Source organism: Balaenoptera borealis (assembly GCF_965194805.1).
Source record: "Balaenoptera borealis genome assembly, chromosome: 19".
Lineage (NCBI taxonomy): Eukaryota > Metazoa > Chordata > Mammalia > Artiodactyla > Balaenopteridae > Balaenoptera > Balaenoptera borealis.
In genome coordinates, this window is record NC_138878.1 from 27,713,301 (window position 1) to 27,740,795 (window position 27,495).

The window sequence follows — 27,495 nt, forward strand, 5'->3', positions numbered from 1 at the left end:
GCAAGCCAGACATTGCTTTAAATAAAATAAAGGGAGAAGGTACTTAAAAACTCCAAAATTTCTTTCAGAGGACTATGCTACACAATCTCTATACTCTCTTTTACCTATGACATCTAAGATCTCTATTCTAGGAGGTTTATGAGTTGTTTTTGAGCAGATTTTCCTATTGCTAATAAAAATTGCAAGAACCCTGGATGAAGACTTGTAACCTTACTTGTAGTCCAGTGCTTTTACCAACTTGCCACTTGACCGTGGCTGCTCACTTGACTTTCTTGAGCCCTGGTTCCTCACCTGTAGTAAGAGGGCTGATCTCTTCAGAGTTCTGTAGTTCTGTGAGCCAGCCAAGGACCAAGAACCCTTGAATCGTGTTTTGCTAGATGGATCCACAGAACAAAATTGTGATCCATGGGGATTAAATTCAAATAAGAGACGAAAGGCCATGAACGCTCTTCTGAAAAAGGAATTAAGTTCAGATAAAAATCTGTGCCTCTGTCTGGGTCTAGAAGCTTGGCTTGCCACTGACCTGTTGTCAAGCCTTAGGGGCTCCTCAATCTATGCACACAGCAGGGAGAGTGAAGGCTCCTTCCCTGGAGGGATGTTTGCCTGAAGCAAAGCACTGCAATCCTAGGTGACCTCCCTGGAGGGAAGGTTTTGCCTCCTTCTCAGGGAGACTTCAGCAGTACATACAGAGTACCTGAGGTAATGAGCTGGGTAGAACATGGCTGAGAGGGAAGCCAGATATGAGACCAGTGAACCTTTCTGGGGTGGGAACAGGAGCCCCCTCACCACGCTTCATGAATCTACCTCATCAGACTATAGGTTTTCCCATAGTTCTGCCAGAAAAACCCTCTGCTGCATTCTTGATGGCCACACACTTGAATGATCTCTGGCCATTTTCCCCTACCCTTCCAATTCTGGATTGTGTTTACCAAAATTTGTATTCCTCAGAACCTCTAGGATTTTTCAAATGCTGTCCTATAGAAGCAGGTTAGGTTTATTCAGAGTTCAGTACTATTTTCAATACAATACAATAAGCATAGAGTTATACTTAGGCATTTTAAAAAGAACCTCACACTTCCAGCTGGCCAAGAATGGAAGGTGCTGTTCCTGTTCATTAATGTACTTTCCTAGACATATAAAAACAGAGGATAGGGACTTCCCTGGTGGTCCAGAGTTTAAGAATCTGCCTTGTAATGCAAGGGATGTGGGTTCAAGCCCTGGTCGGGGAACTAAGGTCTCACATGCCATGGGGCAACTAAGCCCGTGTGCTCTGGAGCCCACATGCCATAACTAGAGAGAAGCCCACACACCGCAACGAAGAGCCTTAGAGCCGCAGTGAAAAGATCCCACGTGCCGCAACTAAAGACCCCACGCAGTGAAATAAATATTTTAAAATACATATATTATTTTTTAAAAACCCAGAGGATAGAGGATCAGCATTCGGTGCACTGTAGCAGGGTTTTTGCACGTGATAAGAAGGGGACCAAATGGTCCAGTTTCTGTCACTAAAATATAAAGCCCATGAGGGCAACAATATTTTAGTCAATGCATAGACCCAGCAACTAGAACAGCTTCTGGCACATAGTAGGTGCTCAGTAAATATTTACGGAATGGATGAGTGGATGAATGAATGAATGAATAAATGAATTCTGACTCTAAAATCCTAGGATTCTCTGATTCTTTGGCCTGTATCAATTGTACTCTCACCCTGTCGCTGATTCTCATTATTTATTTACCATCTCCTAATCTCTTGTGCTCATCTCATCTCCACATTCGTCTGGTCCCAGGGCACCCCCCTCCATACCGATGGACTGGCTGCTTTCTTTCTTTCTTTCTTTCTTTCTTTTTTTTGGCTGCGTTGGGTCTCCGTTGCTGCGCGCGGTCTTTCTGTAGTTGTGGTGAGCAGGGGCTACTCTTCGTCACAGTGCGTGGGCTTCTCATTGCGGTGGCTTCTCTTGTTTGTGGAGCACAGGCTCCAGGCACATGGGCTTCGGGAGTTGCAGCACGCAGGCTCAGTAGTTGCGGCACGCAGGCCCTAGAGTGCACAGGCTTCAGTGGTTGTGGCGCATGGGCTCAGTAGTTGTGGCATGTGGGCTCTAGGGCATGCGGGCTTCAGTAGTTGTGGGGCGTGGGCTCAGTAGTTGTGGCTCATGGGCTCTAGAGTGCAGGCTCAGTAGTTGTGGCGCACGGGCTTAGCTGTTCCATGGCATGTGGGATCTTCCCGGACCAGGGCTCGAACCCGTGTCCCTGCACTGGCAGGCGGACTCTTAACCACTGTGCCACCAGGGAAGTCCCTGCTTTATTTCTTGATAAGATTAATTTTAAAATAATAACAATAGCTATCATCTGTTGGATGCTTAAATATATTAATCACTATGCTAGGTACTTTAAGTGTATCATCTCTTCTCATCTACAAAACAACCCAAGGAGGTCATATTATTACTTCCATTCAACAGATGAGGAAACTGAGGCAGGGAGGGCATATGGTTTGCCCAAGACTACCCACTTGGTAAGTGGTAGGGCTCAGCTTCAAACTCAGGCAGTGGCTCCATGCCCTCAACCCCCAGGCTTGCTGTGTCAGCTTCAGCCCTGCTCATAACTGGAGAATTCATTACAGATCTCTCAACCAAAGGAGAGGATGCTCAAGGTCTGTAGGCCTTCAGAATCCTCTAGAGCACTTCATGCTCCATCAGGCTCTCCAAGGCTCTACTAGCTTCCTCTGAGTTTTCATCTAAGTCACTGAAGAGTATGCCTTAAAGTAGAAGGATTGCAAGCAACAGCATAAAATTTATTCAAGATCAGGTACCAAACCTTGTACAGTTCAGACCTACTGGTAGAGAGAACTCAGTCTAATTAGATATTTACATAAGCCTTTCATCATCACTGTATACCAACATCTATTATGCTTGGCCTCTAATGGATGTTCAACAACTGCTTCTTGAATTAATGAATAATATATTAATAAACGAATGAATAACTTAATAGAAAATTTCAAGTTAAAACCCTGTTTTTTAATATACACAAGATGTCATTATTCTTTGAAAACACATATCTTCAGTGTCTGCCATGTTCCTAGCTCTATGCTGGCCATTGTAGGGGCTAAAGGGAAACTATTAATAGAGACCCCACAGTCGGGAATTACAGTTGAAGTGGGAAAACAACTAGACTGCAATATATTCTAACTTCACAAAAGCATTTGACACTATCCTGTGTCTCAGGGTAATCAAATGTGTTCTTCTAGATTTATTCTATACATTTTAAATGATTTGTGTCTGGTAAATTGTCACATCCATTTTAGAGGTGAGAAAATGAAGTACAGAAAAGTTGTCATTTGCCAATAATCACACAGGAATGAAAATTTCTGCAATATAGATTGCTATTGGTGAAATTGTTTGGTCAAGGTAAACCACATTTTTGTAAGTGGCTTTATAATCGGGTTTTGTGACCTTGGCTAAGGGCACAGTTAAAGTCACTAGGCTGATGTGGACTCCAGAGACAGGCATTATGGATGGGTATCCACATACCTGATACTTATATATAGTACCTCACACTTTCCACAGAGTCTTTAAATATATTATCTCATTTATCTTTATAATAAGTTATGAAAGAATGCTATTCTCATTTTACAGATAAAGAAACTGACACCTAGCAAAATTGAGAGACTTGTCCAGGGTCATTCCATGAATAAAATCAGAGCTGGAACTAGAAAAATAATCTCATTTGTAATTTAGGGCTATTTCCCTTAAACCCACACTTGTATAATAAATTGTATATAACAAAATGTTTGGTTTGTACTCAGCTGCCAATGAATCCATGTATATAAGTTTTTTTTTTTTTCTTAAAGGTTTTACTCTTTTTTTTAACAATTTTTATTTATTTATTTATTTATGGCTGTGTTGCGTCTTCGTTTCTGTGCGAGGGCTTTCTCTAGTTGCGGCAAGCGGGGGCCACTCTTCATCGCGGTGCGCGGGCCTTTCACTGTCGCCGCCTCTCGTTGAGGAGAACAGGCTCCAGACGCGCAGGCTCAGCAATTGTGGCTCACAGGCCTAGTCGCCCCGCGGCATGTGGGATCTTCCCAGAGCAGGGCTCGAACCTGTATCCCCTGCATTGGCAGGCAGATTCTCAACCACTGCGCCACCAGGGAAGCCCTGTATAAGTTTTTAAAAGTGATCAATATAAGCATAGTTAGGCCTTGCAAGTTTTGAGGACAGAAATGCATAAGAGAGGATCAGTGGAGGCGGGGGTGGGGGGTTGTTTTCCAGCTCAAAAATACTACGATCTTATGATCCTGTAGAAGTAAAATATAAAATGAAGAGAAGACTTCTTTGCTGATAAAATGGGAATAAAAAGTAAAAATGGTCCAGAAAGTGTGCTTAGAATGGGAGAGTCCTACAGAAATTGGTCCCAGCGGTCCCCACAAAGGTCTGCAAAAAAGAAGCCCTCAGAACACACTCACTGTCTTGTGGAAGCCAGAGTAACCCAGACCCAACCTTCTTACCTACGAATGGTATTCAGCCTAGAAGTTTCTTCTCTAAACTGAAAGGTGGAAATGACAATTACTTGATCAGTAGAGAATTCCAAGTTGAATTCTTATCAAAGATAATTTCCTCAAAGTAAAAGATTTTTATTGCTAAATATTACTTATGATTGAACAATAGGTATCATTAGGTAAGAGAATTTTGAAGAGGGATGAGTAAGCTTCTCTGCAGAAATGAATACAGAAATCTGTTCTTGATCATCTTGATCAGAGTAATGACAGAAGGAGTAGGAAACCTATAAAGATGTTTTGATAAACTTACTCAGTCAGGTGCCCTAATATTTACATGTAAGTTTCAACTAAGGATTCTGCAAGGACTTAACAGCTGTAAAAAGACAGACTGCCCCTGTCTCAGCTCCTTTCACTTGGTAGCATGTAATTTATCTATAAATTGTTACTCTCCTCCAGTTATGACTGTATAAGTTGCAGATGAGATGAATTAGGACAGCATCAAAGATAAGGACTCATGTTAAATAGTGTCTTAGAAGATGGCTGTCTTAGAAGGTGGCTTTTGAAAACATGTAAGCTACCAGCCCGTGGTTAGGAGGAAATTAAAAGAGGAAATGTGTCCTTTCAAGACACATATTTTCTGAAAACTATATAGTTCTTTAGGAGAATGTCTTGGACTATGAAAAATTGTTGGCAAGAGATTGCACCCTATTACTGCATACCACTGGGAGTTTAGGCTAGAATTTACAATTTTGGCTTTAAGCAGGACACTAAGTGTCCTGCCCACCCTCTATAAAAGACTGGCTGTGAATTTTGCCAAGGACTTACTCACATTTCAGCTGACCAAGATTTTTAATAATTGTCTGACTTCCAAACCACCTATTCTGAGGTCTTCTGCAACAGCCCATGGGAAACAAAAGCCTTCATTTTCATTTCGATTTCTCCTTTGACTGGCTCCAGCAAAGAGACTCTTCTCTCTCTAGGGATTCTTGATAAATATGTAGCTCATAAGGAGAGCAAGCAAGGGATTCAATCTGTGACCGGAAGGACAGAAACTATGGAACCTTCATAGGACTCTCAACAGATGCTCACTGCACAGAGGGCTTGAAGGAACTATGAGATTGTTGTTGCTGTGGCAACCATGCATGCCTAAATGAACAACAAAATTAATAGTCCTAACAGGCTTTGGTGGCGTCAACAGGATAACAACACTTGCCTTTACTAGGGGATGTGTAGTCTCAGTAGCAATTCCGCTGACATATTTTTCTCACGTAAAGAAAAACAGTGTCCAAAAAGGGCAAATAAACAGAATAACCATCATGTAATTGCCACATAAACTTCTCCAAGCCAAGGACAAGGGCCATGTTATTCTGCCTCCCTGCTAAAGTTAAAAGGCATCTTTCAAACTCCCAGGCCTTTTTGTGACATTCTATTTAATTTTATCACGCTACCGCTAGCTCCTGTTGAGCTTTTGTTGTAAGCCGATAAGGCTAAGGGGGTAGCTGAGGGGAAGCAGAATGAGATACAAAAGGAAGAAGGTAAAATTAGCTATAGCACATAATTGGACCCTGCTTGGCCTTGAAGAAGGCACAATACATGTTAATTAAGTAGATTAATACGTTGCTTGCTGAAGGGGCTATTCTAGACAGCAGGAAGTAAGTTTAAAACAGGTAAGACCTTTTTTTTTCTGGACTAAGGTTAGTTGAGCCATTGCTCTGAATAACTGGATGAATTTTATCCTTGGATGGAGATAGGGAATGGGGAAAAGAAAAAAAAAAAACTTTCTTAGGATGTTAGATGTTATTAAAAATCCACTGGGCTAAGCAACTTTTAGATCATGAAAGATTTTCCAGAAATTGCCCAGTCACTGTTCTATTAAGTGAACTGTACAATGATAACGTTCATGTAATATACTGGCCTTGCAGATAAGTGTAACATTCTGATCCAATATTAGGCAGAAGTTTTATTCCCCAAAATGTTTATTATAATTATGTGACAGAATTGGTTACTCCAAGAGTTGGAGTGACGAGACTATTTCAGGTTAAATAATTTGTCTAAAGTTCTGGGCAATGCCTACGTGGGGAATAAAGTTCTTTTTTATTTATTTAGTTCAGGTAGTATTGAATTGAATATTTAAAGCCTGATACTAATGAACTGGGCCACAGGTCAGCTCTTCAATCCGACACCCTAATGCCAGTCAGACCACTCAGAAATACATCCAAGTTTGCCAAAAAGCATAAGTAAAAACATGTAATGAGCTCCATGCAAACCCATCAGGGCTCGGAGTACGTGTGTTTACTGCTAATGATAGATTCAAGATTTCACCTTCTTTTAAAAAGAATGAAGCACACACACACCAATGCTTACAAATCCCATGTAACAAGTGATCCCCCCAAAGTGTTCTAAGTAGATATTTAAGCACTATAGAATATGAGTCGGATTCACACAGATTGCTCTTTATGACTTTACAATCAGCCCGAACGCACGTTAATTCTGCAAACGAATAGGCAAGTAAGTAAATGCATCTTCATTACAAAAGCAAAGGGATATATTTTTTAAATACTGCATTATGGAATTGTGAGAGTTGCACATGAGGATAAGTTGTCTTAAAGTTCCTTCCCCTCTCTACCCACCTCCCATAAAAATCTCCTGTTATGATAAGCCTGTAATATATTTTATAGAACATATGTAGGTGATAATATTCAAGTAATCATATGTTATTTATAGTAAAAAATCTTCCATTGTTAATGTCCTATTTCTTGATCTGGGTGCTGGTTACATCGATGCGTTAACTTTATGAAAATTCATCAAGCTCTACACAATTTTCTGAATGTATGTTAGACTTAAGCAAAGTTTTCTGAAAAACTTTTCTCATGTCTGCACTGCTGAAGTATACAAATAGTTATATGTTGCTTTAGAGCTAACACATTTATTGCTATAAATGTGAATGTGAAAAAAATTTTTGTAAAGTAATCATATTTTAAATGCACCACATAAATTCATTATTTAAATAAAAGGTGTAGATTATAGCTCTGGCTTGCCACTAACTAGTGGTTGAATTTGAGCTTCTCTGTGCCTTATTTTTCTCTCTCATTTAAAAAGGGTTGGATGAGCAACGGTCCAGTGTTACTTCCAGCTTCAGTGTTACATGATACACAGTAACGGGCCAAATGAGAAGTAAGAATCCTTTGGTGAATCTTTCTGTAACGCAACAAGCCACTTCCTGGTTTATCTCTTTTGTAAACAAGCATTTAACGGGGCGGAGACAGCTGGAGTGAGCAAAAGCCTGATTGAAGTGATAGTCTTGACACATATGACTAGGCTCTGTTAACCACAAGAAAGCCTCTGTCTAGTCACATAATTCTGGAATCCCAATGAAAGGAGAAGCTGCTGGTATTTCCTCCATTAAAGTCTGAAAATTCAGTTAAGATGAGGATTAACCTTTTCCTGCCAAAAGAATTGTGCACGGTTTTCAGTGGAGCTAAGTTTAGTCAAAGGACCACTCATTTCATAAACATTTATTGAGCTCCTGCTGAATGCCAAGCTTCCTGGTAGCTGCTGGGGATAAAACAGCAAGAGAAGCCAATGGGATACGGCCCCATGGGTCTCAGGAGCTTGTTGGGGACACAGACAAGTAAGCAAGTAACTGCAGGGGTATCCGTAAGGTAAGTGCTGTAAAGGGAGAAACGGAAGGTGCAATGTGAGCAAGCACAGGAAGGGCACATAACCCACTGGGGGCTGAGGTAGGGGGATATCAGGGAGGTTTTCTGGAGCAAGTGATGTCTAAGTAATGAGTAGGAGTTAGCCACATAACTATGTTTAAATCACATGCTGAGAGGCAGTACAGCCGAGAGTGGGCTCAGGAGTCAGACTACTTAGTTTCAACTCCCTGTGCTACCACTTAATAGCTGTGTGAGCCTGGGTAGGTCTCTGACATGCACACTAAGCCTCATTTTCCTTATCTGCAAAATGAGAATAATAATAGCACTCATGGGTTGTTGTAAGGATTAAGTGAGAGAATCCATGTAAGCCCGACTAAGACAGAGCCTAACTACTACTACCGTCATAATTAATAGTGAGACATATGTAGGGAAGGGACAGCAGAATGCCTGTGCATAGATTGGCCCAGAGGGGACAAAGAATTTGGCCACGTGGTGTCCCGAGATTAGTCCAGTCCAGCTGGAAAGAAGAGAGGGAGGAGGCAATGAGATGAGGAAAGCAGGTACCAGTGGGCAAAAGGCCCTGTGGGTTGTGTTAAGGAGTCTGGAGTTCATCCTGGAGGAATGAGGAGCACTGAAGTGTTCTAAAAAGAGAGGCTCATGATATTCACTACCCACATTTATCAGTAGAGGAGAAGTGTGCTGCCCAAATAAAAAATATTTATTTTACCCCAAAGCATTGAAAAGTCTGCATCCACTAGCCATTTTCCTCTACAGAGGATGAGGTCCGGTTGGAATTCAATAGCTCACTAACATCCAAGGATTCCCTTCCCTTGGTAAGTTGGAGATGCTGGATTCTCAAATAACTGCAGTTAATTCAGGAGAGGCATTACCAAAATAATGTAATTCAGCCTAAGAGACCGAGTTCAGAAAATTACCATAGTATATCTTCTCATGAGCCATGAGCTGCAAATAGAGCAGGCTTCTCTTGAGTTATTAAACTTGCTCTATTAGATTACAGAAAATCCCAGACAACTAGCCCTGCTCTGGCTGGAGTTTTGTAAAATGCAGATCTCTTTTTTCCTAGCAGAGGAAAAGCAAGCGTAGACCACAGCTGCAAAGCCTTGTGTAACATGGGATGCAAGATACACACTTCTCCTGCACTTCCCATCGCTTTAAACCTGACCTCTAAGGAAAACTAATAAGAACAAACCACAGCTTCTCGGGGTGAATAAGCATTAGACTGAAGTCCAAAAGGGATGGATGTAAGGACTGACATCACTCAATACTGATAAATGATCTGGAAGAAGAAGTAAGCAATAAATCTCTAATTCAGACAACCTTAAGTGCTTCTGGGTAGTTTAATGCCAAGGTGCAATGGACCATTTGTAGGGGGAGCGGGCAAGAGAGTGGCAGATGTGATGCAAGTGTATATCTAAATCCTCCTTGTAAAAGGATAACTACCAGTTAGAACCCAAAAATGACACTTGGAATTACGGTCTGGCCCCTGTTAGACTACTGAAGCCAGAAAATGTGAGGTATCATCAAGGAGAGGACTGAAAGCAGAAGAGAAAGAAAACCACCATTCTTCAGCCCTCTCAACCAAAATGGAGGCACGTCTGCTCCGGAAATGCTGTGTGGCTTTATGGCTATGCACCAAGAAATAGAAAACAGAACCTGCTGGCATATTTACACATCTCCTGTTTGTCCACCAGACTCAGCGAAATCGCATATAGTATTTTGCACACAGTAATGAGACTTAAATACTAGTAACAAATACCATTTTGTTCACTCATTTAGTGAGTATTTGCTGCAAACCAGCTAAATGCAAGGCACCATGCTAGCAACTGGGAGCAATATCAAAGATGAGATATGTACACTGACCTCAAGTGACTTACTGCCTGGTAGGTGAAATGAGATATGGACATTATCTATAGCACAGGACACAAAGTAATAAAAACCGCAATAAAGGAGTAGATAAAGTGTTATAGAAATACCCTACACATATTTAGAAGATATTATGTCAAAAAATCATATAATAAGATCTATTTTTATTAACCTCATTCATTTTTAAGGCTTAACCTGGACAGTGATGGTCATTGTGATTTTACTAACCAACAATTCCATTCATGCCCAGAGCCAGTGGTTGATATTGATCAGCAGTTTGTAGTGGCAACAAGAAGCTGGGAAGTTTCTGCATGGGGCTGAACTCTGGACCTATTACCAATAGCGAATATTAAGAAGATGGATTTTTTTTTTTATGATGGCAGAAAGTAGAAGGGAGAGTGAGCTTTTGAGTGAGACCAGCCATTGTTTCTGCTGTCTTTGCCTTCAAGGCACTTGGTTTCTCTTAACAACTGCTACAAAGTAAAAGAGGCATGCTCTAAAATACTCCTTAATGGAGGGGAATAAAAATCAGGCTCATTGTCAGGATGAAGTAGCTAACATCCTGTTTCAAACTAAGTCAGCTTAGAGAAGCCATTTACTATATTAATACCAAAAACTCTGTCCTCCCTTGCCCTATCCCACACCAAAGGTACACACTGGATTTAGCAGATTAATTCTGCTTGCAGAGCTGCCAGCTCTCTCCAACCCTCATAACCAGAGTTCAAGGGGGAAAGCACTGATACTGTAATAGGGCTTGACAGATCAGTGTCTTAGGGAATATGAAATTTCCATATCCTCAAAGTAAGATACTCCAAGGAAACCAGGTATAGAAAAAGGATTTTTCGTTTGCTACTTAGATACAAAGCCTTCTTACTTCTCTCTCTCTCCGTGCTCTGACATAGGAAACAGGCTACCTTTGCAGTTATCAATGTCTTTAATTAATTAACCTCTTTAATTAATGCAAATAGATAGACTTACTCTGTTCTCCATCATTTCCACCATTACATTTACTTTTTCTCTGGGTGTTTAGTGGAGGGAGGGGCATATTTATACATGTCTCTCAATTAATAGAATGCATTTAACTGGGAATCGAGTTGCTATGTGTAATAAAATCACATTTCAGAATGGAGCAAACCTCTTAAGATCACATATTTTAAAAAATGAAGATTTTCAAGCATATGACAGTATTAAAAATATCAGCAATGAAATCAGTGAAGAAGTATCTATCTCTTGGATTTCTAATCTATCAAGGTATGTTACTAGAAGACATGTAAGATTTTTTTTAAAGTTGAATATATGACCTCTTTTTCAAGAAACATAATCTAGTTAGGAAGACAAGTTTAAAAATATATACAAATTAAATATAAGAATTAAATATTTTAAAAGTACCAAGACGTCTAAGTCCTGAAAGTTTAAGGGATGGAAAAAAATGAGTGTAAATGTTAAACTTCATTTCAAAAGAGCTTGGAGTTGGTGGAAAATCACCAAGGCTTTAGGAATTTCTACTTTTCAGTTAGACTCACTTTGTGAGACAGGGTAAATCATTTGCCAAGAGTTTCAGTTTTTGGTATTCAGCTCTGTTTTTGGTATTTTTAATTTTATGGTTTATGCTAAATACAGCATGACATTTTTTAATATTGTAAATATTCTTTTTTGTTTTTATTGTAAATATTCTTTGCCATCCCAACCCTAAAGATGATTATTTTTAAACAGTGTCAATTAATTAGAGAATACTCATATTGTTCAAATCATATTTCATCTGGTTTCTTTTATTTTAAGGATTCTTGAAGGGAGTATTACCTTCTCTGGGTTCTCTAAAGTAGTAGGAGCTACACAATCACAAACCCATTCAGTGCTTAATAGGATAAGGATGCTGTTTTGGAAAAGTAGCAATTCCATTTTGTGGGTGATTTAGTTAACAACTGAGCTTGTAACTTCAGTTCAAACAAAACAGAAATCTTAATTGTTAACCAAAATAACTCTTAAACTTGAGTTTTAAAATGTCATAGTTTGGGATTCTTAGTTCTCTCTCTCTCTCTCCCTTCATCTCTAACATTCAAAGAGCCCAGAAAGGTGCAAAACTTAGATGAGACCTCAAAAATCAAAGCTGAACATTTGCATTCAAATTGCAGAGGAAAAGGAACATTTTAGAGAATTGTGAGGGATATGACTGTTGTTTTTGCTCTAAATCAGTTCTAGCACATGCTGCATTTTAATTAAGTCATTTGCCTGGTTTGTGTTATTTTTTATAAATAAACATAAAACTATAATCTTAAATGCATGGTGAAAATACAGATAATTGCTTTTACTTTTATAATTGGGAGTCAGCTGTGTCTCAAAACACAGTGAGTCTGAAAGCTGCTCTGGGAATGACACACTGTATGCATTTAAAATAATATGGGAGAAGGACCTCCTTAGTAAAACAACAGAGCACCTGTGGTCACTGCATTGGTGTTTGTAAGTTTTTGTTTTATCTTTCTAGAATTCCCAGAAATATGAACCAAGATGTTCATGTGTTTAGAAAATGCAGGATCAATTATTTTGTTGCTAAATTAAAAACTAAAGTGTCCCCAAACTATCCAACTCCACATTCACACACACAAATTATAACATCATAGTTCAAAGCTTCTAAGTCTAATTACCGTGCCAGTATTAAGATTATAATGCACCCCATTCTTGATTATTCAAAGACTAATTATCTAGGTCAGGCACTTAAGCTTGTCCCTATTCCCTTGGTTTTCTGCCATTTGGTTATTTTAAGGTTCACTGGCCTCTTCACATGGGCAGATGAAATAAAAGAAAGTGAAACTCAAATCAGCAAATTTTAACTTTTCACATGATCTACTAAAAATGATGGGATAGAGGAGGGACAGTTAACATGACAATTAAAATTCTCCATGTATTTGATTTATTCATAGTGTTCTCTTTCTCCAATGATAAACTGACCAGTTATCTTGAACTAAGCAAAATGACACTTGATTTTGACTCTTTGACCTTCCTATTGTTTCACTTTATTGATTAATTTTGTCCCTCAGATGCCAGTTCTTCCTCCCCTTGTCTTTCCTTCTCCCTTTCCTTTCTCACTGTCAGCAGGAGTTACATTCATTTACTAAATGACAGTCCTCTTACTTCTGACTTTGAAGGGGAATCCCTAGGATTTCCAGGCCTTTCCCAACACACTTTTAACTCTACTAGTTTTGCTAAGCTAGACCCTCAACTCTTTATGCTTATATGCTACCCCTAGCAGAGAATGGGGTGCAGCCCTTTAACCCCTCCCTCAGCTGCAAGTTTTATCATGTCTTCAATCCCCTATCTGAAGTCTTGTCACTTTAGCTATTCATATAGATATTTAAGATGACCCACTATCCAACTCTCCCCTAACCCCCATTCCCACTATGTACCTCTGCAAATGGCAAAATCCTTAGTCAACTGAACATAAAACAAAGCATTAATTCTTTCATTCCTGCCTCCCCACCACTGACTGTTCACCAGCCAAAGCCACAGTAGTTTCGTGAGGCTCAAATTGTCAAGGATTCATCAAAAGCTCATACCACAGGGATGATGGATCCCCAGAGAAGAATATGCCTATGAATAAGATCCCCCAAACTCATCGGATTCATCTTCCATTAGCTCTATATGGGCACCAAAACTCTTATGAAGCCTGTAATTTTATGTCCAACATTAGAAACCACAGTCTGCTAAACACAGCCCAAAACCTGAAGGGTAATGACTTACCGTTCTCCACACCTCTAAATCCTAAAAGGTATATCATAGTTCCAGGATAATGAGGGAAGAGCAGAAGAATTCAGGTTACAGGTAACAGGCTCATATTCTTATCATAGTTTAGTCTGGTCTATGTGATGTGATGTGATGACTCACATAGCTATATATCTATATCTATATCTAACAGATACTAAGTGGTTTATGTGCATCATCTCTAATCATCACAGCAACTCTGAGATAGGTACTATTAATATCTATCACAGGGACTTCCCTGGTGGCGCAATGGTTAAGAATCTGCCTGCCAATGCAGGGGACACAGGTTTGATCCCTGGTTCGATCCCTGGTCCGGGAAGATCCCACATGCTGCGAAGCAGCTAAGCCCATGCGCCACAACTACTGAAGCCTGCACGCCTAGAGCCCATGCTCCACAACAAAGAGAAGCCACCGCAATGAGAAGTCCGCGCACCACAGCGAAAAGCAGCCCCCGCTCGCCCCAACTAGAGAAAGCCCACACGCAGCAACAAGACCCAATGCAGCCAAAAATAAATAAATAAAAAATTTAAAAATTATATCTATCACACATGAGAAACTGAAGCTCAGTTTAACCAGGAAATAACAGAACTGGCTTCAAACCCAGATCATCTGACTCCAAAGCCCATGCTCATTCTATTACATTATTATTCCATAGCCCAACCCTGGGCTTTTTGCCCACTTATCTAGTCTTACTCTCCCATTTTTCCATAGCTCAAGCTGCCACCAGCCAAATCTTATTGGAGTCAGTCTATAAATAAGCCCTCATTTCTGTGTAACTGATCACTTAAGACCACTTAAGACCACTCTAACTCCACCCAGGCTCCGCCACATAAGTTATAGCTCTTCCCAGGATTCTCCAACCCAGACCTGGGTTCCCGTTAATAAGACTCTTTTCCAGGTGATCTTTTTACAAAGTCTACCATGAAGAGCAAGGCGCAAGAATATAAAATGGTATTAACTACAGAAATGTAAATGGCATATGGAAGCATAGATGACAAAGAAATAGAAATAAGGTTTAAAACATCCAGAAAGTTGACATCAACAGCAAGATGCCAGTGAGTAATAAAATATAGCAGCAATTGATACAGCAATCAAAATAAGTAAAATAAAATATTATATACATTTCTGAAAGACATCAGGTAGACTTGAACACATGGAAAGATTTCTTCTATTCTCACATAGGATGATGCAACATCATAAATATGTTGTCTCTTCCTAAGTTTATTTATAAATGTAACTCAATTCCAATAAAAATACCAAGATTTTCTATGGAGTTTGACAACCTGAAACTAAAGTTCATATGGAAAAACAAGCATGCAAAAATAGCCAAAAAAATAATGTAAAACAAAAACCATGAGGCCGGGACTTCCCTGGTGGTCCAGTGGTAAAGAATCTGCCTTCCAATGCAGGGGACACAAGCTCTATTCCTGGTGGGGCAGCTAAGCCCGTGTGCCACAACTACTGAGCTCACGTGCCTCAACTAGAGAGCCCACGCACCACAACTACAGAGCCCACGCGCCCTGGAGCCTGTGCACCACAACCAGAGAAGAGAAAACCCGCACACCACAACTAGAGAGAAGCCTGCGCACCACAACTAAAGAGAATCCCGTGCCCCACAACTAGAGAGAAACCCGTGTGCCACAACAAAGAGCCCGTGTGCCCCAACGAAAGACCCCGCATGCCTCAACGAAGATCACACGTGCTGCAACTAAGACCCAACGCAGCCAAAAAAATAAAAAAATAAAAATAAGTAAAATAAAATAGAGACACAGATGTAGAGAACAAACGTATGGACACAAAGGGGGGAAAGCGGGGCAGTGGTGGTGGTGGTGGGATGAATTGGGAGATTGGGATTGACATATATACACTAATATGTATAAAATAGATAACTAATAAGAACCTGCTGTATAATAAATAAATAAATAAAATTAAAAATTTTTTTAAATAAATAAATAGAGAATGTCTTAAAAAAAAAATATCCATGAGGCCATGGTGGCAGGGGAAATAACCCTACCAGACATTAACACATACTAGAAAGACTGCAAGCTCCTATTTAGTCTATTTAGGTTAGCTAAAGGCTTTTAACCATGGTCCAAGACCCAGAGGTGATAAGAGAAAAGATTAATAAAACTGACTACATAAAAAAATTTTATATGGCAAAAGAAAAACACCATAAACAAAGTCAAAAGACTTTGACAAACTAGGAGAAAGTATTTGTAACATATGCCACATACAATGGGCTAATATTTTTAATATATAAAGAATTCTTAAAAATTGAGACAATGTTCTAAAACTGAACACATACACACGCACACGATCTAACGTGACCCTTAAACATATAAAAAATGATCAAACTCACTCATAATTAGAGAAATGCAGATTAAAACACTGAGATACTGTTTCTCATTTATTAGATTGGTGAAAATTTTAAAGTATGACAACATATTCTCTTGGCAAGGCTGTGGGGAAACAAGCACTCTCATATATTGCTGATGGGAAGGCAAACTGATATAACCTTTCTTGAGAAGAATTTGGCCATATTTAACAAAACCACATATGCATGTACCTTTTGACCCAGCAATTCCATTTCTGGGAATCTAGCCTGATGATATATCTCCAACAATACGAAAATACAGATTCACAAGATTATTCATTGCAACATTGTAATTGCAGAATATTGGAGACAATCTAAATGCCCATACATAGGACAGTAGTTGAAAAAACTACAGTACATCCACACAGTGGAGTACTGCATTATGTGTAGCTGCAAACAAGAATAAGGAAAATATCTACAAACTGATATGGAGGGATTTCCAGGATATATTGTTAAGCACAAAAAAAAAAAAAAAGCAAAGTACAAAAAGAGTATCTATAATATGCTACACTTCAAGTAAGAAAAAAGGGAATGAAAGAAAACATATCTGCTCATTTGTGCAAAAGGAATAATACAGGAAAGATTAACCAGTAACTAATGAGCGTGGTTACTTTCTGGTTGTTGGTGGGAATAGGGAGGAAAAAAGAGGGCAGGGAAAGGGTAGTAAGGCTGGAAGGAGCAACATTTCTCTGAATACACCTTTTTGTATAACTGACTCTTAAAACCATGGTACAGTTTCACAGTACTATATATTGTGTAGATAATGAGAGCCAGCTTTCCTACTGTCAGAGAAAGAAGCTACAACTCAGGAAAAGAAAAAGGCTAGAACAAACCTTGTGGTGTTAAATTGGAGTTGGAGGTATAAATTTGTGGATTATAATACATATACAGATGGGTACATATAGAAATAAATAAATATGTGTGTATAAGTGTGTTTGTCTACATACATACATTTCCTAGTTCTGTCCACTTGAGATAGCCTGGAAAAAAATTATACCCAGCAGCAATAAGAACACCTAGCGCCCAGATCCAGGTTTCTAAATAATATTTTGAAGGGACCAGGGCTCCCTGGAGAAGTGGCTGGTTCCAGAGCTGGGACGGGAAAAATACAGTACAAGCCTGGAACACCTTGTGGTGAGAGGGGGTAGAGAAGTGCTCAAAAAAGTGACACAGAAGCCAGCTTGAAGGAGCTCCCAATAGCCAAAGCTGGGACAATGGGAGCAACAAAAAGATAATAATAATAATAATAATAATAATAATAATAATAATAATAATAATATTAGATTATAATCCATAGAATATCCATGATTCAATATTAATCTAAATAAATAATTGAGCAAAACTAAACAGGGGATAAGCCGGTCACAGAAAGACAAACATTGTAATATTCCTTTTATATGACATTTCTGGAGTAATCAAATTGATAGGGACAGAAAGTAGAATGGTGGAGGCAGGAGTGGGAAATTAGTGTTCAATGGGTACAGAGTTTCAGTTGGGGAAGATAAAAAAATTTCTGAAGATGGATGGTGGTGATGCTTGCACAACAATGCGAATGTACTTTATGCCACAGAATTGTACACCTAAATATGGTTAAAATGGTAAATTTTGTGTAATATATATTTTACCACAATAAAAAATTGTAAATGCATTTAAAAAGTAAAAATAAAAATAAATAATAAACAGGGGGAAAGGTCCAGCTCTTTTTTTTTTTTTTTTTTAGGCCATGCTGTGCGGCACGCGGGATTCTTAGTTCCCCAACCAGGGATCAAACCAGTGCCCCATGCGTTGGGAGTGTGGAGTCTTAACCACTGGACTGCCAGGGAAGTCCCAGTCCAGCTCTTTCTTACAGTAGAAATCTAATTAATAAATGCAGAAGAAATAAGGGAAAATAAGAAAATCTCCAGCAGACAAACATTAGCATACTAATTGCTGCAGCAAGAATTATGGATAAATGTTAAAATTATTGGGCAAACGCATGATGAGAAACAGAATATCTGCATAGTCAGAGTATCTTCCCCAAAGATACTTATTAATTACAAAGGGAAAAACAGTAACTTTAAACTGTAGAAACTTGGCAGACACCATCTTGCCTATGTGATCAAAGTTAACACCATCACTAATAAGACATATTGACATGAGGAACATAGCAACGATTCTGTGATATTCCTGTCAAAATGCATACCCTAAACCCAATCAGGAGGAAACATCAGACAAACCCAAATGAGGGACATTCTACAAAATAACTGGTCTCTAAATATTCAAAGAATCAAGATCATTAAAGTCAAGGAGGGCTTCCCTGGTGGCGCAGTGGTTGAGAGTCTGCCTGCTAATGCAGGGGACACGGGTTCGAGCCCTGGTCTGGGAAGATCCCACATGCCGTGGAGCAACTAGGCCCGTGAGCCACAACTACTGAGCCTGCGCATCTGGAGCCTGTGCTCCGCAACAAGAGAGGCCGCGATAGTGAGAGGCCCGTGCATCGCGATGAAGAGTGGCCCCCGCTTGCCACAACTAGAGAAAGCCCTCCCACAGAAATGAAGACCCAACACAGCCATAAATTAATTAATTAATTAATTAATTTAAAAAAAAAAAAAAGTCAAGGAAAGACAGGAACAGTCTGAGAATGATGGAGACCTAAAGAGACATGACAACTAAACGCAACATGTCTCTGAACTGGAATCATTTCCTATAAAGGATATTATTGGGACATTCAAAGAAAATGGAATGAGGTCTAACGATTAGATGGTGGTTAATATGTCAGTGTTAATTTCCTGATTTTGATGGTTGCATTACACTCATACAGGAAAAAGTCCTTATGTGTAGGAAATATACACTAAAGTACGCAGGAGTAACAGGACATCAGGTCAGCAACACATTTTCAACTTGTTTGGTGAAAACGAAGTTAGTTGTACTTAATTTGCACATATAAATTTGTGATCTTCTCAAGATAATAACTATTATAAAGAGATAAAGGGCTGGAAAACATGAAAGAGTGGGAGAAGTTCCAATGTATATCTCATGTAATTCCACAAGCAGAGAATAAAGGAAGTGGCAGACAGGCATGATTGGAAGAAACTAACAGCTGAGAATGGCTAGGAATTTTTCAGGCTGAAGAGTAAAGAAAGACGTGAATCCCTAGAATGAATGTTTACATCAACTGCTGAGACAGAAAAACAAAAATAAATCCACATCTAAGCATACCATAGTGAAAATTCAGAACAGCAGGGATAGAGAAAATCCTAAATGCTACCAGGAGAGAAGACAGATTACCTACAAAGAAGCAGTCATTAAACTGAAAGCAGGCTTCTCATCGGTGAATTGACGCCAGCAGACAGTGGAGAAATAGCTTCTAAACGATGAGGGAAAATAATGAGAATTGTATATGGAGCAAAACCAGTGCTGCTCCAACTGAAGTAGGTCACGAAAGGATATACTTCAGCAAAAAGAAAAATGAACCCAGAAGGGGGAAGTGAGATATAAGGAGCAAAATTAGCAAAGAAAGTAACAAAATGAATTGTTAAATCTATTTAGGTATTGGTTGCTAATGATAATAATCATAATGACAACAACAACTAATTTTTTACCTTTAAATACTGGTAAAACTAAAATTCTATGTGACAATAAAATGGCAGATTGAAGGAAGAATTCCGTGGGTAATTAAAGTCTGCTAAATTCCTTGTCTTGCTCAGAAGGAGAACAGAGAAACTAAAGAGTGATAGAAAGCTTAACGTGTATGTTAAAAATGTGAAGAAATTATTTTTAAGAACACAGAATCTAAAATTTTCCAACTGCTGGGGATGAGGTGGAGGAACGAATAATAAAAATGTATAAATCTTAAATAGAACAAGAAAGGATAAAAAAAGAAGTAGGTAAAAAGCTTATTAAATAGAAAATAACATAAGATGGTAGAAATAGGTCCAACTGTGCCATAATCACAATCAATGGAAACAGATTAAACTCAGCTAATCAAGAAAGTCACCATAGCTGGGGATAAAGAAGCAAAATTAGCAATTGGCTACTTCCAAGAGACAGACCTAAAGCAAATACAGAAAGGTTAAAAAAAAAAAGAGATGAGAAAAGGCAAATACTTACCAAAAGAATTCTAGTGAGCAATACTGATAGCAGATAAAATGGAAATTAAGGCTAAAAGCATTAACAGAGATAAAGATCTTCACTTTAAAATGAGTTTTTTTAAAGTCTACAAGAAAATATAACTATATGAACTTGTATGCATCTACTAATACAGTTCAGGCATACATAAATGAAAAACTGATAGAATTACAAAGTAAATTGGATAAATCCACATTTACAGTGGGAGAGATTTTAACACAACTCTCTCAGACACTGACAGATAAATCAGACAAAGAATCAGACAATACCATTAACAAACAATGATATGTTTGACAGCTACATTAAAAGAAAACTACACCCCCCAAAATAGAGATTATACATTTTTTGATGTATATGTGGCATATTTCCCAAAAAAATAACTAAGTCACAAATAAAGTTTCAACAAAATTCAAAAAATCAATAGCACATTTTTGCATACTCTGACCACAATGCAATGAAATTAGGATCAAGCAGAAAAGAAAGTAAAAAAAAAACACCCTATATTTAGAAATGAAATTGCACTTTTAAATAATCAATGGTTAAGGAGGAAATTACAATGGGAATTATAAAAGACTTACACTGAATGACAGTGAAAATACTTGCTCTCTGAAAGTGCTCTTTCAAAACTCATAGGATGGGCGAGCAACACCAGCCCTGAACCTTCTCACCTCTACATCCCCAGCCCATTCACCTAGATCCAAGGCTGAAACAGGCAAATTTCCTTTCTGACTACCTTGAGAATGTGAGAGGAGTGTATTTTTTTACAATTTAATCATGGAATGGGTCACTTTTCAGGTCCTGGACTCATTCTGGAGGTCTTTAATCCAACTCCTCATCTTGCTTGAAACCTTAGCTTTCTCTCCTGATCCCCATTAAGGGTCTATTAAAATGGAAGCACAAAGGATAAAAACAAATCTAAGGTTTTTCTTACTTTCTTTCCACAATTCATCTTAAGATTTTCAAAACTGTTTTATTCAGCATTTTAGATGTTTGTATTAGAAGGGCTTCTTGGGATAGCTAGTCTACCATTTTGTCCAAAATGGAGTGCCATTAGTAAAGTTACCAACCCCCTCTGCGTCTTAGTTTCCTCTTCTATTAAATGGGGCCAATACTATAATATATCTTATAAATTTGTTGTGGAGAGTCAATAAGGAATGCATGGAAAGCCTCTGGCACTAGTAAGTGCTCAAAAATTGCTGACTATTACCAGCAGCAATTGTAGTGTGAACTTGGTACCAATAAGGAGAGTACCAAAAAAATAAAATAAAATCAGTATCATAGAGCAATCTCACCTATGAAAAAAAATTTTTACATGGAAAATTCCCAAGTAAAAACAAAAGTTAAGCAAATTAAATCCAACAGGGTATAAAAGAGTACAAAATAGCCAGGTAGGTTTATCTCTGGTGGCTTTACATTAAAAAAAAGAGATTAACCAATATAGTTGACCACACTAAAAGATTAAAGGAAGAATCTACATGCCTATCCTAACAGATGCAGTGAAAACAATAGAATTTAATCTTCATTCATTATAATTACTCTCAACAAAGTAGGAATAGAAGAGAATTTCCTTAATTCAATAGATAGCTACAAAATACCAAAAGCAAACATCAGAAAGAAGGGTTTCCACTGAAGTTACAAATCAAACAAAGAAGTCTACTTTCACCATGATTATTTAATATTATACCGGAGTTTCTAGACCTCTGCTGTCCAATAGAAATGTACTGAAATCTACATATGCATTTTAAAATTTTCTAGTAGGCACATTTCAAAAAGTAAAAAGAAACAGGAGAAATTAACTTTAATAATATATTTTATTTAACCTAGTACATCCAAATTATTATCATTTCAACATGTAATCAATATAATAATTATTAATGAGACATTTTACATTCTTTTCTCATATTAAATCTTCAAAATCTGGTGTGTATTTTACTCTTTCAGCGCAACGCAGACTAGCCACATTTCAAATGCTCAATAGGCACAAGGGAAAAGGTGCTAAACCACACATGTAATCAGGGAAACTCACCAGATTGACAAAATTTAAAGGTCTGACAATGACAAGTATTGGCAAGGATATGGAGGACTCATACATTGCTGGTAAAATGTTCTACCATTTGGAGAACAATATCTAATATTTGAAAATGTGAATAATATTCATCCCAGTGAGTCCACTTCTAGATACATACTTTAGGAAAATTCTCCCCTAAGTGTGTAAATGAATATTTTTCAAGGATGTTCTCTTCAGTATTATTTCTAATAGGAAAAAAAAAATGGAAATGCTCTAAATAATCATAGGTAGAAAAAGAGACAAATTGAGGTATGCTCACACAATGGAATAATATATAGCAGTTAAAACAAACTAGATGTATATGCACTAAAATGGGTCAAGCTCCAAAACAATAATAGAACAATGTGTACAGCATGATAGTATTTATGTAGAATTTACCAAATGTATAAAAATAATACTATGTATATTTTAGGCAGATTCTATACCTAGTAAAAATATAAACAATACAGGGATGGTTACCCAGCAGAATCATAATAGTGGTGCCTCTAGGAAGAAACAGAGAGAGAGAAATGAGTATGAAAAACAAAGATATCAAAGATTTATCAGTAAAGCATTACTTCTTCGATTAAAACTGAAGCAAACATAACAAATGTCACTTGGAAATTCTGCTTGATGGCTACATTGGTATTTCACAGTATTGTCCTCAGCACTTTTCTGTATTTTTGAAAGTTTTCATAATAGTAATCATACAGTCCTTGCCATCTGTGTATTAAGGATGAATATTTCGTACCAACTACGTAGAATCAGGACATCTGCTATTAAAAGGAAACTTAAAGGAAATGAAATTCTACACATGAAGATCTGCATGTACACCTGCATACGGACGCACACATGTAAGTGGCAGAAGTCCAGTCTGGTATCAGACATGCCATGGCCTGTGTCCAGAATTGTGTCTGGCACATAACAGACGCTCCATTAGCACAGGTTCAGTGAATGCACGAAGTGTGTTGTGCTTGTGGGTGGGACCTTCAAGAGTCGACTTGCATGAAGAGAGGTTTGCCACTGTTGTGCTGTGATTGCTTAAGAATGAGAATTTGCTTTTGCAGGTACATTTGAGGGTTCACCATGGGGAACAGAATATGGTGCCTGACCCAGATATTGGTCTCTAGTCCAACTGAGGTCATTGCTTTTTGGAAAGAGGAAGTGACTATAGGGGAAGTCTATAGGGGAAGTGACTTTTCCCCGTGTTACTCTGAACACAGCAATTCTCCTTTGGTAGCCAAGTGACAAAGTGTGTCACCCACTGGATGAGCATGAGTGAGTTGCAGAAAGGATATTTTCCCTACCTTCTCAGAACCAGCATGGTATTGACTCAGAAAGGACTCCAGGAGACTCTTAACTACTTTGGTCCTTCAAGAATTTGCCACAGAAAGCTGCATGTATCTCTACTGATAGAGCTTCATGGTAACTTGACCTGACATTACATAGTTTTCAGTGTCTCTTCCCCATATAAAATATTTATGTAGCATAAAAGCTGATCAAACAACAATTTACAGAAAGACAAATAAATAGATGAAAGATAGTGATAAGCAGATTGAGATAATAGATATAGATAATAGATATCTTTCCCTCTATTTGAGAAGATTTCCACTCTTAGATAAAATGTAGCTGCCAAAAGATTGAGCAAATATACCAAAACTCATGAGATTTCTCTGTTAAAAAAAAAAAGTAAGATCCTCAGGAATGTTTTGCAATTAACTATGCTCCATGCATAACAAACCTAAATATGCGAATTGGCAACCAGACCAGCAGATAGTGGAAAGAAGGGGGTTTTGAGTGCTTCACGTTGTCTTTTTTGGCTCCAAGTTAAGAGGACCAGGATGTGGTTTCAATTTTGGATGTGCCAATTATGTCTGTCAACTGTGAGCTTTGCTTAATTAATTAGTCATGCAAATTTAAATTTAGTATATTTTGCACATCTAAATCATTACTATAGCAATTAAAAAGCTGCTTTGATTAGCTCCTTTCACAGTGTGTAGCACAGCATACTTTTGTCAACTTCCTTTTGACAACCTAGCATTTGGGTACTGTTTAGAGAAAATATATTCTATATGTTTGGGGGAAAATAAAAATCAAGACAGGTGACAATAAAGGTGGCCTAGCAGTGGAAGATAAATCAGCAACTGTTGGCACCATAAAATCAGTGAATACAGACTAGAAATTGTAATAGCACATGTTCAGTAGTTGTTCCCAGGGGTGGAGAGAGTTGGTGTGCTGAATAAACCAGGAACATGTCTCTCTTGGTAAATTAAGCTGAAAAGATGATGACAGTCAGATATTTATATGTCTTTTCCCCAAAGTCAATGTCAAAACCTATACAACACCACAGGAACCAGGCTTGTCCCTGTCTGGGAGACCCAGCCTGACTCTCATACTCACTAGTAAATACCGTGGCCCGGTGAAGCCTGTGCCAAGTGCAGCTCTCCCCGAGGGCCACTGCACATTTTTAACAAGCCCAACTGTCAGGAACATTTTATGATATTAGGTTGAACTTCCTCTTAATTGCTAAACAGGTGTTGTGTTCCCCTATGAACCACCTGTGGATGCTGTATTACCCTCCTTTCTCTAGAGTGAGAACCTGACACATAGCGGGATTTAACATACTTCCCCCATGCCACACTGGACATTAGTAGCAAATTCAAGAACAAATATAGGCTTTTAGCCCCATGAAGAGATAGGTGTCAACCAGATCTTCCCATCCATTCCTCTCGCCATCAGCCCTACAGGCAAGAGGATAGCAAGTGACATCTATGATGTTTTAAAAGCACAAAACAGCGACTATTTACAGAATATGATGCCATTTCTCATTTTAAAGTCATCCCCAAAGGCTAATAACTTCACACATCTGGTTTGTCTCAGAGGATCACCAGCATCTCTGAAAGAATCCAGCTGTGGAATAGAAAATAATATTTCATCTAAGAAGCGGATGATCCATAGGTGGCAAATGAAAAACCACTGTTGAATGCTGTAAGGTACATTTAAAGGGAGGGGGGAAACAGCTTTGAGTGACTCATGGAAAACTCAGAGCCAACAAGAATAAAGGAATGAAAAAGGTAAAAAAGAGAAGAGTTTCTTAAGGAATCTCCAATGATTAAAAAAAACCTATGCAGTTCCTGAGCACTCCAGAACAGATTATCAGTCAGGCTTAAACAAAGGTGGCTCTGTCATTCAGAAATGTGAATGTCCTAAATAGAGAAATTTAATAACTAAAAAGGCATGATTTGAATTCCACAATTCCTTGATACCCCAAATCCTCCAGTACCCTGAAAAAACAAATTTATTTTCAAACATTCCTCAATAAACTTGCCTCCTAAAATATCCTAAATATGTGGATACGCAGATACATGTACACATATGTGCTGAATACATTCCAATTAAATTCTCGTATATTTAGGGCTTCTCAATAAAGACCCGTGCTGGAGACTAGTTTCCTCCCACCTGCCCACCTGCTCAGAGACCTCCCTCAGCAGTTACACACACACACACACACACACACATACACACACACAGCATTATCTTCAATTTTCCATCCTTCTGGATTTCTCTACTGTGCATATTGATAAACTCATGCCTCCCACTCCAGCATTTTCTCTAGCAATCATGCTCTCTCCCCTTCTGCCTTCACAGCCATTCTCATGAAGATATCTAGTCTTACTGTCTCCACTTCCTCACCACTTCCTCACTTCTCAGCCCACTGCAATCTGGCTTCCACTGAAAATGATTCTGCGAAAGTCACCCAAGCCTCTGCATTTGCCAAATCAAGTGAAGACTTCTTGGTCTATCTTACAACGTCTTCCTGACAGCGCTGGACAATACTGATCTCTCCCTTCTTGAAATTCTGTAACCAAGGCTTCCCTGGTAACACTTTATCCTGTTTTCTCTCTCTCATTCTCTCTCTCTCTCTCTCTTTCTCTTCCTTAGTCTCTTTCACTGGCTCTTCCTCTTCCAACATCTCCCTAAAAGTTGAGAGACCTGGGGTTCTACTTCAGTCCCCTTCTCTTTCTTCTAGATTCCTTATGGTAGATATATTCATCTAAGCCAGAAGCCTGGGACTTACACTACTATGCCATCGTCCTCTTCTCCACATTCAATGTACCTCAAGTCCTACTGATTTCATACATTCATCTTCTGCCCAGCCTCTCTGCTCTCACCTTCTGTCCAAACTGCAACCAGAGTGAGATTTCCAAGAAGCAAATCTGATCATATCACTCTCTTGCCTGACACTCTACAGTATCAGGTTCCCCATCAATTATAGCTGTGGATTTCTAACTTTTTTAAGGGAATATTTTACGCACTGGGTGACTAAGAATTGTGTATGTTAGCAAAATGCCTTGCACCCAGTATGTGCTCAGTAAACACTGGTTGAGTAAAATAAAGTCCAACTTAAAACATGCACACATGTGAAATCTGAGTGGTTCCTGCTGAAGCAGGAGTAGGAGCAACTCCCTACCTGTTAGGCCGGATCACATTCCCACCAACACCTCTGGGTGCCTCTGTGAATCCTCTGGCATGCTAGGGCATACCTGGAAAACCAGAGACCCAAGCTTCCTAGCTTGGCTACAGACCCTGGACAAACTGATTTCTACCCACTCTCCAACATCATTTCCAACTGCTCTCCATCTTCACCCTTTACTCCAGCCATGCCTGGACGTGCAAGGGCTTTGCACGTATAGTTCTTTCTGCCTACCATACTCTTACCCTCCTTGACATCCTTGAAAACTCCAACTTATTCCTCAAGACCAGCTCAAAGATAAAGTCTTTTCTGATTCCATAAGCAGAATGTATCACTCCCTTTGTGCCATAAATATATCTCATACCTACCTATCTTTATTATAAACCTATCACACTCTAAATAAATCAATTTTTATTTATAGACATATCTCCTCTACTTAGCTATGAAGGCAAGAATTGTTTCTGATTTATCTTTATAACTCAGGGCCGAGCAAGGTGCCCAGTACCCAGGAGTTACTCAATACATGTTTGCATTAATAAACAAAATGCTACCGGAACAAATCATTCTTTCAGTTCATATCCTTTTTGTAATGAGGTGGAAAATAAACAGTTTTTAATCCTTTCTATCATTTTGCAAGTCACATCATTTTGTACCATGTTAAAAACTGGGTAGCTGGGCTTCCCTGGTGGCGCAGTGGTTGAGAAT

At 38.7% G+C, this 27,495-nt stretch overlaps 1 protein-coding gene across 1 annotated transcript in view; it reads right to left on the reverse strand.

Annotated features, from left to right (window-relative positions):
• CES5A (carboxylesterase 5A) overlaps positions 1-27,495 on the reverse strand; it is a 291,154-nt gene that overhangs the window by 211,832 nt on the left and 51,827 nt on the right.